Source organism: Anser brachyrhynchus, assembly GCF_964034855.1.
Source record: "Anser brachyrhynchus genome assembly, chromosome: 17".
NCBI lineage: Eukaryota > Metazoa > Chordata > Aves > Anseriformes > Anatidae > Anser > Anser brachyrhynchus.
The window spans coordinates 6,807,395-6,822,389 of record NC_137710.1 but is presented as its reverse complement, the minus strand read 5'-3'; the positions used below and the strand labels follow the sequence as shown (position 1 = coordinate 6,822,389).

Below are 14,995 nucleotides of genomic sequence, written 5' to 3'. Positions count from 1 at the left end.
AAACAACAGAGATAAATACCGTTGTGCAAAGGAGCGTAATACAGATTTATAGCCTTAGCAGAATATGGAGTACAGATGTTTTGCATATAACCAAGATTGGTTTATGAGCTTTTCGCAAGCAGGGGTATCTGTATTCTAAGGATGGTTTTGTGGGGTTTTTTTGTTTCTTTGTTTTAATGGAACTTGAGATGAATAAAGCAATGGGAAACTTTTCTGTATACATCTTGGCACCATCCAAATGGCAGTGTCCTCTATGTACCCCACTACAAGTGATTCAGCTCTTCTTGAGAGCAGTCTGACGACATAGGGTGGGTGTTGAAAATGAAGTATCCTCAAGATCACCTGAGCAACTTTGAAGCAGAGATGTCATTGGAAACCAAAGACTCTTACAGGAGCCCTTAGGCAATTTTGAAAATCCCTCTCAGAATATGTATTAAGTTAGCCAGGCACCAATATATGAATAGCTTTTCATTGCCCTACTCTGTCATTTGGCATGGAAACATTTAGTACCTTGATGGTTTTTCTGTATATTCACAAGCCTATTTCTGCAGAAATCCTGATTATATTTTTTTTCTTTCTTACTGGGGAAAATAAAACAAACTGCTTCTATTATGCAATGTTTCCATGGGGAACCCTCCTAATGTACATAATATACAACAGCTGATGGCAAGTGATGATAAGTTGCTTATACCACTGGGAGCCCTGGAATGAGTGGTTTACAAAGCTGGGTAAGTAATGAAAGTCCATAAACAAGGCACTCTGCAGAGCAGCAGAGTGACAGAATTTTGGCTCCAAACTTGAGGCTCTTGGCTGGTATTGGAAATCCATATAACATCCTTCCCTCCTGGCATCTGCTACTTTGAGAAAGTTCAGTTCATTACAATAACAGATTTCAACTAAGCATGGTTGCAGTCCATGGCCTGTGCGAAGGATGGCCTTGCTATGGCATCTCATAACTAGGTCTCACTCTACTGGGTGCTACAGGACAAGGCCTCCGTGGTCATTTATTACTCCCTGACTCAAGGCAGGGTACGTGTGCTGATTTGTAGTTAGCGCAGGTGATCTTTTTAGCCTTTCTGATCAATCCAACCTAATTAAAGGAGTAATTCTCTGGTTTTAGGGCCAATTTACCTTTCTAAGATGGTATGAATGCCTGCAGCTCAACTAATAATGAGGTAACATCTTAGAGCCAATTAACCGAAAATGAATCAGTAGAGCCCATTAGGCTTGATAAAGTTCAATAAGAGGTAGAACAGGTGCATTTTTCCTCGTTAGAAACTCCCATGTTTTACGGAAAGTTAGAAAACTCACAGCAGCTTCTTACACAAGAATGTCAGGCTCTGCGCTCCTGAAAGCAGTCCGTCTCCTCTAGTTTCAGCCAGCATACTAATGGTTTTCTAAAGCTGAGCTGTACTTGTAAGGGGTTAGGGATTCAGAACAGCATATATGTCATATTTTTCTCAATGTTATTTTAGCAAATGTTCTTGCAGATCAGCCCTCATCTATGAAAAGATTCTATTAATAAAGCCAGCTGTGGAACAGGAAGACAGAATGGTGTTATTTGTAACTGCAAAATCCTTTCAAAGCACTATTCATCATCCAAATAATTTACTAAATGGTTTCTGAGAAGAACTGTTAATTAACTGGCAAGAATGAGCCACATTAACATTTGTTTATTGCACTGTCTGTTGGCCTCGGGGGGCGTGCACCAGAGGAGAAATTACATGAAGAACTAGGGGTAAATTTTAGCTGTCCCCTCCACGGGCAGAACACTGCAATTTATGCTGTGAAAGCTGGTTTGGATTAAGGCCAGATGTGAAGGTGCAGTGTGGTAGCTGCTGAGACTCAGTTCTGCCCTCCTGTTGTCCCACTGATTCCCACTCGGCCTAGCAGAAAGCCCACTGGTACGGCCCCTCTCCCACAGCAGGAGCAGAGATGGGGCCCTGCTGTGCTGGCACATCGAGGCTGAACAAGTGGGCCTCTTCGTCAAGTACCGGGAGCTACCTCCACTGTGGCTCTGGAAGTGAAGGTGTGTTAATTGTGGGCATCTAGTACTTCTGGCTTTGTTGGGCCTGCTGTGCAGGCTTGTTCCATCCAGGGGATGCCACTATGAAAGTAAGTGGGCTGTTCTTTACCATAACCACACAGGAACATTCCCTGGCAGAGAGAGACAAATGAAATCAATAGGAGGATCCTTTCCTCAGATTCGTTGGCAGAGCTAGGTGTCTGGGCATGCTAGATCACGAGGGCGCCATCTTGGATATATAAACACAAATCCCTCAAGGCTTTAATACGGAGTTGGTATGTTTTTGTAGGGTTTTTCTTGCTGTTGTTTTTTCCTATTTAATTCTTAGCATTCTCCTATTTTACACTATCTAGCTTTGTTTCTAATGTTTGAATTGTATCTGATATTTTTCTGCATCCTAGCAGCAAATGGTTCTTATAAAAGTAAACTGTTGGAGCTGCTTTTATTTTCACAGGAGGTGCAGGTAGAAAGTCTTCTGGCAAGGGCCCAGGCTGTTAGTACTTTTCTTACAGAGTGAATTTGCACAGAGTCTTGTTATTTATGGCTAAATTCCATGTTACCAGAACGTAACATAAAATCTGGAATTGCTGTGTAATGGGAGACATAAGGACACAGAGCAGTGCTGGGTGACTATGGATGCCTTCTTTTTTCATTTTACCTGATGCTATCACTGTAAGTGTCTTGGCTTGCACTGCACATGGCTTGTGGTAGCTTTGGGAAAACACTCTTGATAGACCTGGGGTGTGATATTTCTGTATTTCTGCTATATCCCTTCCCTCCTGACATTTAAACCAACAGACCTGTATTTGGTAGTCCAATGTCAGTAACTCAACATCAGAAATGAGCATCTCAACAACCTCTCTTATAACAGAAATTCTCTTGCTCTCCAGACCTGAGTGACAGCATATCTGTCATCTCTCTTTAGATTGGTAGGTTTTCTTTTCTTCGGTACCAAGAGGTTCCAGTGAGAAACAGTTTAATGGTCATGTTTTAATTAGATATTTAATACTGTGCAAATCAATTTGACTGGAGGGAAGAAAACATTGTCAGTGTGATTAAATGTATGCATTTGTTTTTTCTTCTGAAATGGGATAGATTTGAAGCGTCGATTCTTTCTACGCTTTGGATTTTCTCTGAGTAGTGTATTTTAATAATCTCTATAATAAAATAATAAAACCCACATTTTTTTCCCCAGTCCTTCTCTCATTTGATTCATTCACATGTATCCATGTTTCTGCCATGTGTTGGCTTGTTTGCGCGGATCATTATGGTTTGTTTGTTCAGAGGTAATGTGATATTTATATCAGAGGAAACGCATTGGTGTCATAGGGATTTCTGTCTTACGTGCCACTTTGCCTATAACAAACATTATGTGACCAGAGTAACTAACAGCAGCGTTCAGTGTTTGCTTTATGTGTTGGTTGATCCTGCATCACCAGGGTTTTGCTCCCACTGGTAAGACAGACAGCAAGGGAAGGTTGGAGGGACTTGGGTGCCCTTGCAAGGCAAGCTAGCCCGAAGCTACATGAGTATATGGGATGAATGCAATTAAAGGCTGGAGTGAAAGACTGTTAAGCCAGCATAAATGACCAAAAAATAATTACATAACATTAGTAATCAGTCCCCAACCATTTACAAAATAATGTGCGTGTAATGCAGCCAACATCTCAGCTACCTCTGCTTTCAAGCTTGAGGTAGGATCCTTTTTCAACCTGTTGGCAGGCACTGGCACGTTCTCCCAGCTCCGTTTCCTCTCTGGCAGAAGCAAAATACATCTCATCTCCCTGTAGTCTGTATCAACTGATGGCAGCAAGGTTGGAGATATATCTAAGAATATCATTTGGCACCAAGCGTTGTGTATTTTTTTGTACCATATATGTAAAGTCTTGATTTGTTCTTTCATCCAAATCATCAGTTGAACAAGATGAAGTAATTTGATTTTCAGTGTTCCATTTGAAGCGAGGGAATAAAGAAGGAAAAATATACCCTAGGATTACCTGAATACTTAACAAACAAACAAAAAACAAAACAGACAAAACAAAAAACACCCTCAGCACACAGTGTCAGCCTTTCTTACAGTAATTCAGCCAGTTTAGAGAGGGTTAGTAAGGCCATGTATGAGTTTGAACAGGCTGTTCAGAACAGGGACAGTAGTATGTAATATATACCTTGGGCTCACTCCACTGAATTTTTTCACATAAAGTCATTAGATGGTTTCTCTCAGCATGTGCGATGCGATCTATGCTGTTCTTTTTCATAGAAGTAAAAAAAGTTAATTGAATATTTCAGATCTGTGAACAGAGCTCGTAATCGTGGGTCTTACACTTTGTTGTGTGGAAATGGGGGAAAACAGCTATGATGAGCTGGATGATGAGCTAATTAAATAGATCTATGACATTTGTTTCGATAATGAGATCTAAATCAGAAACATAATGGTGTGTTAGTTTACAGGTTAATTTTTCATTAGCACATTATAAATAATTCTTATAAGCAGGTGTCATGGGCAATAATTCCAGCCTAGTTGGTCTGGTCAGGTGCACAAGCTGCATTTGGGACATCTAGGCAGCGATGATTGGTGCTGCAATCTTGTTAGCTGAGTTGTGTGTATTTGGTTGGTTGTTGTGTTTTTTTGTTTGTTTTTTTTTTAAATTTTTTTTTTTTAACAAATCCTGCATGGGATTGAGTAGGCTCGCGAAGTGTGAAAGAGTTTTATATGCATTTGTCCTAAGTGTCCTTAGTGAAGTTGTTTTCCTTCTTGTCTTTTGTCTCAACACATTTACCAACTCCGGTTTTAGGTTGCTTTTCCAACCATCATAAATGCATTTCACTGTTCAGTGTTTCACTTCAGTGTTTCAAAAAGGTAGCAGCAAACTACTTACTTGTGTCAACACTAAAGACTAAATCACTCCTCTCAGTTACATGTCTGTGACAGATTTCAAAGCGTTTTCAGAATTTGACACATCTCTTCAGAAGAAGACGTTGAAGGAACTAATGTCTTGCTGATTTGACTGCGTGAATCAATTCAAAGTGTGAAGCTAGCATATATGTGCAAAGTGGCCCTAGGTTGCTAAACCAAGATTGTCTATATAAAGCCACTTTTCACCTGAGTTAGAAGTTTCACAGTTGTCTAATGTTTATTTAATTGCATATATTCACTTTGATATCTTTTAATTAAATCAATCTTAATTATTCCTGTTTTGGCAAATCCTAAAATATCTGGCTCAAAAGGAAAAGTATTAGGTAGGGTCCTTTGCCACTGAAATCCTTAAGTGGATTTTCTGTTGTGCTAGGGCCGTGTGCTGGGCTGGTGGGAGCGAGTTAGGTTCAGTTCCTTTGTCCATGGACAAACTCATGTACCAGACATCACCAGGACATCTGAGGGCTCCAGAGCATTGATCTGGTAGGGAGGAACAAGACAGCATTTCCAGAATGAAGAATTTACATGACAAAGGCTGTCTACCTCTAAAAGCTATTGCAAAACACATGCAGTGGCTAATCAGATTATTGTGGCTGAAGTAGCACCATGAGGTTCTGCCCCAGCTCGTTCTTTCTTGGGATTAAGTGCACGTAGTCTCCTCCATAGATCACTTGTCAAACTGGCAAGAGAGGCAAAGGAATTAGAAAAGGAGGGTGGGAATATCACCTGCCAAAGGTCATGCAGAAGGCAATAGGGATGGAGCTGGGATGGTCAGAGAGCCCAGGCTTTCTGGACATCCCATGCAGTCACACTGGTCCCAGTCTTGGTTTGTGGCTGTCAAACATAAAATCACTGAGGTGAGGCATATACACGATCCACACAAGGACACAAATAAATCCAAGATGTATTTTGCCTTCAGGGTTTTGCAGACTTAAAAATGTGATTGTCATCTCTTTCTCCCCGATGTCCTTGGTTGTTTATTCTCATTCCGCATTTTGGCAACTTCAGTCTTCCTGAAGAACTTCCAAGCATCTGGGAAGGTAAGAAATATGATAGCCTAACCTCTGGAGACAAGCTTGTATCTAGCATGAGAATCAGCTCGAAGTTCTGGCCTATCAATTTTATTCTTGCCAGTAGAACTGCAAACCCTCAGCTGAAGATGGACCAAATCGGACTTGTGAAAAATGACCTCTGCTTTACAGTGGTGACACAAAACTAAGTACTGATTTATCAGCACATTCATCACTAGATTTAGTGCAGTTCCTCAAGCTAACTTTGTTGTTGTTTTAAAAAAAAAAAAATCAGTGTGAGTTTTGTGCTAATATTTTTTGCATGCACCTCAGCTATCCCTTTGTGCAAGTTACTACACATCATTCCCATTAGGTTTTTGTTTATCTGCCCTGTGTAAATCTGCTGATATTGCATCTTTTTTATTCCCGAGATGTCCTAAAGCTCTGTTATGGCCAGTGATAAAGAGGTTATATCTGATTCTCAGTTGAGAGATCTGCATGGTTTCCTTGAAATCAACAATGAGATACCACTACATACTAGCTCAAGGTGTACACCAGGAAGCCGTGGTGGGTCCAGATTCATGTTAGGCTTAAATTTTATTTATTCTTCAAATTTGTTAAAAAGCCTTGTGTCAGATGTTTCTGCCTTAGCAAGTTGAAAGCTGTTGATGTTTTTCCAGGCATGGGCTTTTTAGAACTGTAATCCTGAAGAAAGCTGAAAGGTGCCAGACTAACTATTTCTGTATTCATGTACCAGTGAATCATAACGGCTTGAATTTAGCGCTGGGTTTTCAGACAGCTTGGAAATGCCTCATGCCTTTGGAACTCATGCTTCATGCGTGTGCTTCTCCTCCACTTGCTCAGAGGACAAGCCTCTCTAGTTTGCACCCTGTGCCCATTGAGATGAGAAGTAGGGCTGCGTAATATTTATTTTTGCTCCTATCTGCCTGCTGAGATTGCCCTAATGGCATCTTCCTTGTTGCTGACTTGTGGTTTTATTTTCAAATTGAACCTCCTTTCCAGAGTCAGAAGGAAGAAGGAGCAGAAGGAGCAGGCTTGTTGATTCTGCTTTGTTTCATGGTCTAGTAACAGTAGTATGGGACCATGCAGACACAATTAAAACTATAACAATTAGAAAAAATTATATTAAAGTAGATATTGAAGAGGAATTGAAAAAGCAAGGAAAGAGGAGTTGGTATTTGGGGACTGAGAATCCACTTCAAAGTAAAATTACTTCAGGAGCCACAACACTTTTTTTTTCTTTCTTTCTGTGTCTCTGCATTATCCTTCTGCCTTTTGGAACATCCGCGAGCATTACAGTGGCTGAAACTGCTGGAGGGGAACAGCATGAAAAAAATAGAAAAATAAGCGCTTTATAAGAAGTGGGGGCTAATACCCAGAGGCATCTTGACAACAAACAAATGACAAATCCCTCATACAAAAGAGAGGTACTCAAATAGGGCAGTATGCCTGCATGACACCAAATCCTGCTGAACAAAGCTTCTCTTGTAAGCCCTGCCCACTTGCTTGCAGTAGATAAATACTATTAAACCTTTCCAAAGAAGCTTAAAAAAAATAAAAACCTTGCAATCTTGGCTCCCTGCCCTGTTGAATACCCAAGACATATTTTGACAGGCTGCCAGTAGAGACAATTCAGAAGAAAAGTAAAGGCCAGGTCCTCTGATAACATAGATCCGTCTGGCTTGATTGCTAGCCCAAAAAATCAACTGGAGTGGAAACAGTCATTTTATTAATGTGTTAGGTGCCGTCCTGGCCTGCGTTTTAGTGCCTCTCCCTTTTTCTCCTCCTTCCCAAGTCCATGTACAGTCAGACACATCTGTTTATTTATAATACTAAACACATATTTAATTTAAGGGAATATCAATAGAGAGGGTGAGATTTTTCCAGATGACACTCAGTGACCTGGAAGTCCAAACCCCTTTGAATTTCTGCTTGGAAATTTTACTGCTAGAAATTTGGCTGAAGTTCTGCCACATCCTCCCTGCATGGGGTTTGCAGGACTGTAGCATGTCTCAAGCTTGATTTCATGACTGTAGCATGTCTCAAGCTTGATTTCATATTTCTCTTGTTGCTTTTGGTGAGGTTTGTTCGAATGGAATTATCTGGAAGCCAGCAATGTGACACTTCCCCTCAAACAAAAACTTTGTGGAAAGATGCTGAGATATACTCTAAAATTATACACACCTTTACGGAATTTTAATATGTTGTTTCCAAATACATATATATTTTTGATAGTAGTCTAAAATGAATGACAGAAAAAACATGCTCCCAAAATGAAATGGTCTGTCACAGACATGCGACCTGCTTGCCCTTTCAGTTTCGTGAACAGTTATTGACACACTGGTTGGAGTGGAAATTGTAGTAGAAAGAAAATTATTAAAAATAGTAATCCTTTGTATTAAATCTCTATCTAGAGTCTCAGGGTAGAAGATAGCAGGGTTTTGTGTGTAGACTGGTAGTTCTTTAAATGGATGAGAGAAGCTTTGGAAAGCACACCAACTGTATTGCCTAGATGTCAGCCAGACGCTCGAGGAGACCGAAGATTTGCTGAATCTTTGGTGCTTTGCCATCAGCTCAACTTAGAGTGAGTCAAATTCAGTCTTCACAGATAACTTCAATGGTGTTTTAAATTTAAATCCCATGCAATCATACAAACAAAAAGGCAAGTAGGTCTTATTGTGTTTGGGAGGATAAATGAGATATAAAAAAAAAAAAAGGTAATTTGAAATTCCTCACATCAAAATTCAGGCCCCAGTTCAGCAGTGTCCTGGAGTACCTCCTTACTGTGAAACACTTAAGTCCCCTTGATGTCAACAGGAATTGAGTGTCTGGTTAAAATTAAGCACACGCTTAAGGGCTTTGCTGCATGGAGATGAATGCAGGCATGCTGTGAAGCATCCTGTCTTAGCTTGCAGAATGAATGCCTAAAAAGAAATAGCAAGTGACACGTTTGAAAAATGTTGTGGCGCTATTCTGCACAAAGACACAACGAAGCAGTTTGTGAGAAAACAGCAGGGAAGTGTTCTAACCAACATGGTCCTCCACTGAAGCTGAAGGACGCGGCAACTAGGAAGGGATAAAAATAAGGAAGGGGACCTTAACTGGGGGGAGGAAGAAATATCAAACCCATTCTTCAAATTAGGTGGTAGAATTGAATAGGAACATCAGCTCCAGTGCTGTCTATTTGCTTCGATAAATATTGAGCATTCAGGGAAGGTCCTCACTTTCATTTATTTTCTCCGTTGTCTGTGAAGACAGTGAGTGAGTACTTCAAAGCAGGCGTTGTTTTTCTTGTGGTGTGTTTGCAGTGCAATGATGCCCTCATGTGATGCTGTTCCGCCAGGAGTGATGGTGTAAACAGCCATGCACCTCTGAGAAGCAGAATGGTTGGAGCCTGTGTTCCTCAAGGTGAATCTAATCCTGAAACGTTGTCTCTGGAGATGCAAGGGCCCTGCCCAAACACTGCTGGGCCTTGTTATGCTGGGTGGGTCATGCCATCTGTCCTCGGACTTAGTGGTGCTGGCTTTCTTGAGCAGTTCACCTGAGATCAGGAAGGTCACAGTCATTTTAAGGACCAGATTCACCAGAGATATTTCCTTACCTTACAGAAATGTGCCTGAGAAATAGGGTTATTAATATTTGAGGCTCGTATCTTACTGTTTGGTGGTTCCAGCAGAGTAAGGAGGATGCTGACACGTCAGTCAGATCTGTCCTCTGAAGAACTACACAACAGCTGGATTTTTTTTTTTTTCCGAATGCAACATTATCCTTCAGTACAGATGGGCTGAGGAGGGATGTGTTTTGATTTCTGTCAGGCAAAACTCTGTCAGTCTGGGGCACTTATCTCCGAGTAGTATTTTCGTGCTATGTTCTTTAAAAGATGAAGCTCTCCTCTGAGGCATTGAAATACTTCACCCACATTGCTACAGCCGCTCCCTGTGGAGTTTGTCACTCTCCTCTTTTGAAGTGTTCTGCAGGTTATATCGGAACAATAAGAAATTTGTTTTGTTCCTAGGTGTTTGAGCCACAATTATTCTTCTAAATTGCTGGGTGTTGTCTTCACTCTGCACTAGGCAGAGTCAGGAGACTGTCTACCCATCCGCATTATTTATGTTTGCATTGTAATGCCATGCTTATGCCGAGCTGTGTGACTGGATGAAAAAGGGAGGGTATCTGCCGGGATCTCGGTTTGTAAGTACCAGGTTCAAAGGTGTGTGAGTCCATGACTGGATTTCCATGGAAATAGCAGTAGTAAAATAGATAGAGAATCATGCACTTGATAGAGGAAGCCACAGAAAGAATGTTTTATTAGTTGACATATGTACATACATACATACAAGAAGTAGGAAACAGAAAAAGTAATAATTTTATGAGTTCAGAGACCTCTCTTCCAATTATTTTATCTGTAAACCATCATGGTTACAGCATCACTGTGGCATAATTTTATAGCAGGGTTGGCACTTGATTTATATCATTCAGCTAAGGAAAATGAAAGAGACATTTTATATGAAATTCTACAGCCTAGGTCTGCTTCTAAAGAGAGTAAGTGGAAATATCAGATCTCATCTTCCTGAACCCATTTCATAGTTATTTGGGTTTTGAAGAACAGCTTGTAGGAACACCAGTACCGTGGTGTGGTGTAACTGGACAGGATTGCCAGAGGAGGGGGTGCCTAGCAAGAAGTGTCTGTAGGTTTGAGCAGGCTGTCACAGCACCAAGCAGTGACACGTGGCCTGATGTCCAACGCTGCCTCCTCCTCCAATTCCACTCAACAGCCTTCCTATCCACCACCCGTCAATGCCAAACATCTGTTTGGCAGCAATGTGATTGCCACGTTGATATTGGAAGGCTTTCAGAAAAAGAGAGATAGAGCAGTGTCATGTAAGTACTCCATCCTCGGTACCTTTTGATCCTCAGTTTAAAATTTCATAACTGACAAATGATGCTACAATATCAGCAAATACAGTACATTTTTTTAGAAGAGCTTTTATCATTTTAAAACCATGATGTTTCCCTCTTCCCTCCCCCTCCCTTTTCTTTCACTTTCAGGAATTAGATGCTTTATGTTTATAGATTCAGCTTCTGTGTTTCAGCTGATGAAAATGTATTCTGTTTCTTTCCGTCTGAGTGCAATAGTGCCTGCAAGTGTGCCAGTACTGCTTATAACTTCAGTAATGGGACAGCCAAGCACTTCCAGTACTTCTGTGTTTGCAGTTATGTTTTCTCACACCAACAGATGGGCCAGCATAACACAGCTTAGAGCAAGCTGTTGCCCAGGGGACCACCCAGCAGCTGGGGAGCCAAATGGCTTCCTTCTTTCCAGGGTTGCAAAGAGGCAAGAGAAGCTGGTGACTAAATGTCGTCCCCAAACTTCAGTGAATCTCCTCCTTTGTACCTACTTTAGAGTGAAATTCTGCTCTCCTAGAACTTGGTGCCACTTTTCGTTTTGTTATAGGAAGCACTGAGAAAGCCGGGCTGTGGAGCCGCAATACCCGAGGGGGGATGATCCTAACCTGGCGCAGGCGAGGCCTGTTTTGTGGCTGCGGATGGCTGAATATGGTGCAAGCCATAAAAGCTGTAATGTTCACTGCATATAAACAGTTTAAATTGCAGTCCTTGAAGATCAGAGACTTAGAGAAATACAATATAATTCGTTCTTGGTGTAGGTGTCATCCGTTGCTGACAGAAAATACCGGTTTGTCCTAATACGTGTTTTGTTCAAATTGCTAGGAGTAGTAACCATTTCTTAGAATGGCACCTCAGTTAAGGCAGAATTATGTTTAATGGCATGTGCCCTTACACTTGTGATGTTCCATCTGATGAAAGGCAGTGGTTACCCTATGACGTGCTGCGGCAAAGCAAGTGTGCGGAAGTAAAAAGTGAGGCACCCCCCCCTTGGCCATCAAGTTCTTGCTATTCTAAGCTGGGGGATAACTGGCTGAAAAGAAATACATTCGTTTACCCTCTCTCTTTAAGGTGTCCGTTGGTACCTTATTGCCAACCATATTGGCAGTCTTCAAACTGAGGCACCCCAATAAGCAGTGGTGTAGCATGGTGTCTAATAGGATATCTAAAATTGACTTGTAAGCTGAGCCTTCCTTGCTGAAATGGCCTTGTTCTTACTGTTCAGCTGTGTGAAGTTAAAACGTCAGAGACAGTTTACGTGCCTGCATTGCAAATAAGCATAATTTTATACATTAGAAGTGATGTCATAGTAATCCTAATTATTGAGTTAGTGGTGTGTGTGTTTTGTTTTTTTTTTTGTTTGTTTTTTTAATGGTAAGGAAAGATGAAGAGATTTCTTAAAATACTTATTCTTGTTCTTAAAATACTTGTTCAGTGCCCTCAGGCTTGGGAGTTTCTGGGGAGTGTCTTGGATCCACCCAGAGATGGAACTGATTCCATCCTAATGCTGCCCCTGTCTGTGACCTTATTTCAGACCGTCCTCCTGCTAGTGTGTTCTAGGTGTCCCTGCTTGAGCCAGGGGCTTGGACTAGATATCTCCAGAGGTTGCTTCCAACCTTAACCATTCCATGACCGTCCTTAGTCTGAGTTAGCATTGTATTCTGCCTACTTATCTGAAAGCAGATCGTCAGTATTTAAAAAAAAAAAAAAACTATGCTGTGAAGAAAAAAAAAGTATTCAATTTCTACATATCTTTTTCATCTTCTGAACCAGTTTTATTATCAGCCTTTTACATATAAGTACACTGTGGTGTGGGGTAGCTTTTTCAAATACTCTGCCTTTGGTGGAACAAAGGATTCAAGCAAGATCTCCTTCATCTCCTTCTCAGACTTATAAGAATGCCCTACCGACAAGGTTATACTGTCTTCTTACATATGTATATTATGCATAGTTAATATCCATGAAATCGGTACCTGAATTTTCTACCGTCTCTTTATCATCCTGTGACATGTTTTTTCAGCTTCTTGCTTTAGAAAACACATTTTATTTTGACTTCTTTCATAGTTTCTATTAGAAGTAGTCACGGTTTGATATTAATGTTTGCAGTGCTTTTGACACAGTCTACGGCATGAATATCTGAAAACAGCTCTCCTTTGTATATATTGTCGGCAGTTTTATGTAATTTCTTTTGCTGAGCAAGGGAATTTATTCAGAATATAAAATGACTGTAAATTCTTTTTTTTAAAAAAGCACTTCTTTTGTAGTAACTTGTGAAAGCTGTGAAATATTAGAGAAGTACAAGACAGGTTTTTTTGCTTTTGTCGATTAGTACATTTTTTGCTAACTTAGCCTACTTTTGCTAAGCTCAGCAGTTGAGACAAAATTGTTCATAACATATCACATTTATTAAATGCTGTTGCTTTGATTCTTACCCCTCCCCACCCCCCTCCAGACAGATTCAGAATGTCCTTCACTGATTAAATACCATCTTAAAATAACAAATAAACGATGTTATCTGGTTAATCTGTAAAGGACTTAAAATTCATCAAAACAAAAGATGAAGACTTACTCTTCATTTGAAATTGTGTAATCACAGTTATGTTGAATTGTGTTTTGATTAAGTAGAAGATGATTACAGAGATCCATCACTCAGAGATGCAATAGCATCCAGGGCAAGCACAGACTTAATTCCATCTGAATGCAACAAAGGTTTTTGAGCAGTTTTTGAGTTCCTGCCCACATAATGAGAAAAGCTTTAAAAAAAAAAAAAAAGTATGTGTTTAAAGTTGTTAGAGATTATTGCTTTGAAGGAGAAATCACAGTCCCTGTGCTATTGGAAGAACCAGGCAGGTAGACTAATATTTTCTGTCGAGATAAACTACCCATTTTGGTCATAGGCTTATGGCTTACTCATCGAACTTGTCATGCCACAGTCATAATTAGTATGATTTTCCACACTGGATGTTCGTGATAAATAAGCACAGTAGCCCTGGAATGAGTAGAAGTAGATTATCCATTGCAAGTGCAGTTCTCCATGGGTATGAAGGCTGTGCAGCAGCTCACCTGTATTTTTCTTCATTTTTCTTGTGTAACTGGAGAAGGGGGTGATGGAGTAGGATGTGGACAGGAGGGGAAATGTGGATATTTTGTTACCAGAGTATAAAACATAGAAAACTTGTGATTCTCAACTGAGACCAAGTATCTCAGGGACACAGAAATGCAATGGGTTCCTTCCAGCCATGGTATCCAGAGCCAGAGTGGAGAACAAGGGCTGATATCTTACACTTCATTTTAGGTAAAGTATTACATGATCTGCTGTTTGTATTTGTCTTATGAAGCTGGTCAGAAGTTTGTGTTGAGGCATTTTTCAATCCAAAATGAGGTCACTTGAAAGTCCCTCCTTCTACTCCTTCTAGGCAGTCATTATGTCAATGGGGGCTTTTTTTTTTTTTTTTTTTTTTTTTTTCAGAGCAAGTCGTGTGGCTTTTCTTTTTAATTTGGCTGGAAACAGAAGTGCTGAGGTACTAATAGGCCAACTCTTGTTCTTACCCCTGCCATCAGAGTGGTTCCAAAGAGTGTTTATCAATATGGTGATAGGCACTTTAGATACACACACACACACACACATATATATATATATTCTCAGTTGAGAAATTGAGAAATAGAGTTAAAGCCTACTAACCATATCATTTCCCTGACAGTATAGGATCATCCTCTACAATTCAACTTCTCCATAAGAAAGAAAAAAAAAAGTATCATTTTGAAGTGCATTTTATTTAAGAGAAGTTTAAAGTTTAGTAATGTGAAGCTTCTCACTAAAAAGCTGAGGACATCATCTGAACTACTCTAAGAGGTCGTTAAGACAAGCTGCAGAAATATGGCATTAGTTTTGTCAGCATCAGGCTTGTTTTCGCGTATGCTGAAAATGCAATGTGGATCCGGCTGTGATAACAAATCAGGTGAGAGAAGAGGAGCATCACTTTTTAACACACAAAAGCCATTATTGCAGCTAGCTGCTGCCTTTAGGCTTGTATGGTTTCAGACTAACTTCACTCGAGTCAATGACTTTATTGTAAATTTACAGCAGCCAAGCTGAAAGTACAATTTAGCCTTTTG

The 14,995-nt window shown here is 40.3% G+C and overlaps 1 protein-coding gene across 5 annotated transcripts in view; it reads left to right on the top strand.

Annotated features, from left to right (window-relative positions):
* Positions 1-14,995, top strand: part of GALNT9 (polypeptide N-acetylgalactosaminyltransferase 9) — a 243,193-nt gene that overhangs the window by 189,996 nt on the left and 38,202 nt on the right. Inside the window, exon 1 of one of the 5 annotated variants that reach the window (XM_080558980.1) lies at positions 8,206-9,382. The exons of the other annotated variants lie outside the window; for them this stretch is intronic. The gene's annotated coding sequence lies outside the window, so the exon portion shown is untranslated. Of the gene's footprint in view, positions 1-8,205; positions 9,383-14,995 lie in introns of those variants that run through there. 5 annotated transcript variants of the gene reach the window in all.